Source organism: Mesoplodon densirostris, chromosome 3 (assembly GCF_025265405.1).
Source record: "Mesoplodon densirostris isolate mMesDen1 chromosome 3, mMesDen1 primary haplotype, whole genome shotgun sequence".
NCBI lineage: Eukaryota > Metazoa > Chordata > Mammalia > Artiodactyla > Ziphiidae > Mesoplodon > Mesoplodon densirostris.
This window is the reverse complement of record NC_082663.1, coordinates 121,925,653-121,931,654: the sequence shown is the minus strand read 5'-3', so window position 1 is coordinate 121,931,654 and position 6,002 is coordinate 121,925,653.

Sequence of the window (6,002 nt, the reverse complement as noted above, 5' to 3'; positions counted from 1 at the left end):
AAAACTGATGAGTACGCTAGCTCATGTTTTATAATGTATTGCAGTAATTATTAATTGAAAGGTAATTCCTTAGTAACTGAACTATTTTGAATGGAAGAAAAATGACAATTTGTGAAAGTTCAGTGTGATACTACAATTGAGGAACTGAAACAAGTTAACGCTACAGTTATATCATTCCGCATTTGTACAGCAAAACGTTTCATAACTTTTTTTGTTTTTGTAACTTGGATAAGACAATTTGATTTTATTTTAGTAAATCTTTGCAGGCAAGTTGGGAATAGTGCAGTGTGGCTTGACATCTCTTGACTACGAAGATTTGGCCAGAAAAAGGTACCCACAGAGGAAATCCAAGATATTTATAATGGTCCATAATTTTTAGTGTATGAATCAAATTCAAGTATAACATTGGCCAAAAAAAATGAAAGCTGTGGCTAACAGATGAGATGGAAGTCTGTGGTTGCAGAGACCCAAGGCATTGAGAGGAAATACTACTGTGACCTTGACAACCTCAGCCCAGTTGCTATTCGTGTATTTGTTCAATGAATATGTAAGTGCCAACGGTGTGCCAGGCGTTTTACTGGGTCCTGGGGCTCCTGGGAACCTTGTCTGTCTGGTTTGCTGCTGTATTCTCTCCCAGGGCATTATATTTATGATGCAAGATGCTGAGGATTCATTTCTTTCAGTCAAGTAAAAACAGAGACTTTGTAGGTTCCTGCTGAATTAAACAAGTCCCAGAAACCAAGGTTTTGGAAGAATTAGCAACCCCCAGTGTAAGATAAACCTCTATGGAAGCGTCAGAGGACATGGCAAGGTAAACCTAACACTTCAACTGCAGAACTGTTTCAGTTCAGGGGGACCACTTTCAAATCAGGAAAAAAAGGCTGCCCGATCGTGTAAGAAGGGAGTCAGTGGCAGTTGCCTGCTCCATTTTGAACATGTTCTCGTTCCTCAAACATGGAGCATTCCTGTTGCTCTCTCTCTCCCTTGAGAAAGTCCTGGAGCCATCTGCCCATCAGATGCCTCTCGTGTGGATTCATTTTCAGGCCAACTGTTATGAATTGCCTGACATTCTGTACAAAGCATCAGGAATGTATATGCTTTTGGATTGTTTTCAATGTGGTGGTGGAGGTGGTAGAGATCCGTTTCCCTGGAAGGGGTGATAATTAAAGCCTCCTATGGCCAACAGTGTGGACTTACAAAAAACTGACTGGAGCATCACATGTTACTGAAGATCAGGGTCCTTGCTTTGTGTTAGAGACAGAGCCCAGGCCCTCAGCCTTGTAGAACATGCTGTTCAAATCAACCAAGTTCCTGGGCTACAAAGCAGACCTCTGAAGAAGAAGATGCCTGTCATTTTACATCACTCTCTCTTTTTTTTTTTTGCACCTTAAAAATATTAATAAATGTTCCACTTATAGGGGATAATGTCTCTCTGACTTTTTGAGCATCATCATGTCTCATCTTCCTATTGAAGGACTCAGCCAGCATCCCTGAGGTGTGGCTGCTTGGTTCTCTACACCTAGCTTGTTACCAGATATGAAACTTTGAAGGCTGATAGGGAGAATATTTTTCATTTGGTTAGAAACCTAAAGGCAATCATGGTGCTTTTCTAGGGACCCACTAGGGAAATATATTCAGGAAGTTTGCCCCCATGAAGAGCCAAGGACCATAACTAACTCAGCTGACACTATTTCTTCATCCATAGCATATGAAATTATGCTACTATTGTAAAGCTGACCAGCTTGCGCCTCAGCAAAAACACAGTAACCTGAAAAAAATTTTAAGGACTTATTTACAATTTTAAGTCAATGGCAAGAGGTGCATCCCTTGCATCTCCAGAACCTTGATGTGGGGCTAGAGGTTTGCCCATCAGATTTTCTGAAATTATTATCACATTAAAAAACATCTCCTCAAATAAACTCCTGAATCTTATGACTTCTTATTCTTAGGAGGAAGTACACTGTTGCCTAGACATTGTGGCAAAATCAGATCACACACATGCACACTCGCACACGTGCAAACATATGCACACACTTACATATGCACGCATGCTCACATATGCACATGCATCTATAAAAAACAGTTGGGCGGTGCTTGCTCACTCAACAAGTTACATATCACCATCAATCCCTCCTTTTCTTTTTAAAGTTGCCTAAGGCAGTATTTTTCTACTTTTTGGAGCTTGAGCAACTGTAAGAACTGCATTTTTTCTATCCCATTTTCTAACCCAGCATATATATTACCTTTAACATACACACAACTGAAACCAAAAAATGTCACAAAATTGTATATATGAAATGCTCTGAGATTTTTCTATTACACTCCCCTAAAAGAGGCTGGTCAAAGATCAATTAAATGGGGTCATGACATTCAGAGTCACAACCACCGTTTGAGAAACACTGGCTTAATGCAACCATTCTTCTTCCCAAAGATGACCAGACCCTACCAGGATCCTGTATTATGACTTTAGTGTTTTCAAAGGCACGGTTTGTTCTTGAATAAACAACACAAGGGGACATCCTGTTACCCACGAACCATCTGTTTTGAGGGCATCGTGAATTCTTGTAGCTGGTTTGCTACTAATGCAATATGAATGCAATGATGCAGACCCCACGGGCAGCAATGCTGGTCTTAGCAGATTTCTGCTCTCAGAGCCCCGGAGACTTTGACCCTCTCCCCTGCTACGGAATTCTCATCACTCTGGGGCTTGAGGTCATTCCCTCCTTAACTCCCACAGTCTTCACTTCATTCCTCTCTCTAGCCCCGACAATTCCTATTTCATAACCGTTTCTAAACAATACATGAAAAGTGGACTGAGCCAGGAAAAGGCTAGAAACCCAGGGCCTCTGAGCATCCTCCCCAGCCCCCATCACTTTTTGGAAATGACGCTCTTATCTACCTAAAAAAAAAAAAAAGAGTATACCATTCATGACTCAGTCACAAGATAAACATCATTGCTACCAGACTATATCTTATTCAGAGATTCAAAAATTCCCATCTTTGCTGAACCAACCAAAAAGTGTAACCCTATGCCCTAAATGTTTGAGGGGGTTAGGGTGGCTGAGAATTGGCTTCTTATGGGTGAACTGGACTGCAAAGAGAAAAATATAAATGAAGTCACCTTTCATATTTCTCTGAGTGATGTCCTGTCTGCCCTGTGGCAGAGGGGGGAGGGGAATCCCAAACCCTTCATCGCTTTTGGGTTGTTAGCATATTAATAAGCATGGTAAAAGTGACACACTAAACAAAGATGCGCCCTTAACTCGACTTTCACAAATTAAAAAAATGCTTTTCAGGAGCAGTAGTGCAAAGTTAAGAAGCCCAGGTAGGCAGTGGGATGTGTATACTTTCCATTTCAAAATTACTAAGGATTTGTTTGACAAGCGTTAAGAGTTGAAATGATAGCTCATAAAAAGTGGCACACCGCCCCTCCTTCCTACTTGGCTCCCTAAACCTGCTCTTCTCCCCCAGAAAGACTCTCTTTGCCACCATACATAAAATTTACTCTAAAATCTAGGCAGACAACTTAGCACCTGAGACGTGGGGATCTGATATCGGATGCTCCAGATCCCAAGGATTCATCTAATATCCTCTCAGGTTACAAGGGAAATATACTAAGTGACTCTTGGGATCTTTCTGTAACATGGTACCCACTTTGCGGCTGACATATTGACCATGACATACTACACTGTTAGCTTTCCACCAATAGCTATAAAATTAAAGAGAGAAACCAGGTCACACACAGCCTGAAGCTAGAGAGTGGATTTGCTTTAAAAAAACGCATATATTGTAGGACCTTGTTTTGGTGTTTTGGGGTCTTCTGAGGGGTCTGAGAATGTCTGTGATGTGAGGAGGGCGTACTTCCCAAACTGCTTCCTTCCTTCTTGGCTTCCCACTGTCACACAGGCTAAATTTATACACTTCAGCAGCTAAACACTGGTGTCTATTTTATTATATAAACAAGCAAAACCTCACCATGTCCTTGATGTGCTTTTCTATCAGCCTTAATGAAGGGTTGGGCATTCCCTCTTTGGAACTGTGTTCAGTTTCAGGATTTGGTGCACTTGGCTGCAACTTTTGGGATGTAGCTGTAGGCAGGCAATTTGTGCAAATCCTCACAAAAACACATGTCATTGTGATTTTCATATTTCATGTTTTCCTGCCTTAGAAGAAAATCTTTTTGTCTGACCTAGAGATACATAAGAGCAAGATGTCAGATTATTTTACTGATTTGCCTTAGCCCCAAACATTTTCTCCACAATAAGTTATAGGAATGTTATTCTGTATTAACATGTTTTGTGTAAATTGTAGAATCAGGACTGCTCATAGCCTGGGAATGTCAACTGCATTCAGAGTTCAGTCAATTCCTATAGAGATGAACAGTAAAATCTGTGGCATTCTCAAAATAGGAACACCTGCATTAGGATCCCTGAATCTGACCTGGGAAATGGTGTTTGTTTTAGAACTGGCCAGATTATTTCTGATTAAATACAGGATAAAAACCCAATCCAGGGTGGTTGTGCAGAGGGGACAAATGAGAGAGAAACTGGTTTCTTTATCCCTGGTGTTACTGGAACATGTCACATAATATTTAATTGGAGTGAAGAAGAGAGATGGTTTTACAGATTGCTTGAAAATATGTAACTCCCAAGCAGCTTAAACATCCGGGGAGAGTTCGATACGGCAGAAGCCTAGTCCATCCAGTCCAGTCCGCAAGATAAACAGAAGCAATAAATTAAAAAGGAAGCATCTTTCCTCAGTTCCTCACTAATTCACCCACTGCTTATTGAGCGTCTAGCACTGGGTTAGTCGGGGTCTGATCAGGAGACAGAAACCATGGCAATAATTTAAACAGGAAAATGTTAATGGAAAGAATTTTTAACTAGTAAAAAGGGATTGACTACAAAGGGGTAAAGCGATCTCTGAAGATAAGTGGAAGAGCAGATGTAAGGAGCCATTACTATCCCCAAGGCTGAGGAAAGTATTCAAGGAAGGAACAAATTTGCGAGGGGCCCTTCTCTGGAGAATGAGATTCAGACTTCATGGGCTATGGCCCCCAGGGGATGGAGTATCTCACTACGGTGCTTCAGGGAGCTTCCCGCTGGAACACTGGTGAAACTCCGGAAGCAACTTGCTGGGGTGCCAGTGACACTCACTGGAGGTCGTGCACCCTAGGTCTCCAGCAGGAAGCTGCACAGTGGCCACTGGGCCAGAGGAGCAAGAAGAAAAGCACAAGAACCGCAGGGAAAAGCCCCTTCCTCTCGCAGTGGCCCTCCAGCGCCCTCTACTGACAAACCTTAAGTTGGTTGCTGGCAAAGGAGAAATGATTACAGGATCCAGAGCTCCAGTATCAAAACATGATTTAAATACCGTGCTGGACACAATGAGAAGATGAACAAATGTGGTCCTCGGCCTTAAAAACCTTGTGACAGCAGTGAAGAAAGTCCCGACATGAAAGCATCAAGTTCTTTCAGCTTTGTCCCCTTTAAAAAATGCCATCTTTCTAAAGCCCTCGAAGCTTCTCTGTATGTTCAAGGTACTTCCTTTAGCTATTGCTAAGTCAGTCACTAATTTAAATCACCCAAACCAATGTACTATCCACATACAGAAGAAGGTAACTCTGGGGTCAGACTGGCTGAGTTGGAGTCCTGGCTCTTCCATCTACTGACTTGGTAACCTGGGGCAGGTTACTTAATCCCCTGTCCTCTGTAAAATGAGGATACACATAGCACCAACCTCACAGGCTTGTTGGGAGGTTCCAATGAGATGGAGGCATGCAAGAATTTTTAACACGGTATCTGGCATATGGTAAGGACTGAATAACCATTTGCTATTATTTTTACTAAAATATGATTATACACACTATGTAATATGATAGGGCTTAAAATGATCTTTTAGAGTCTCCATTTAGGTTCCCAGTGATTGTTTTCATGAACTTACATTTGGAGAGAGGTTGCTTCACAGCAATTCATTTGAAAAAGACACAAGAATCTTAATTGCCT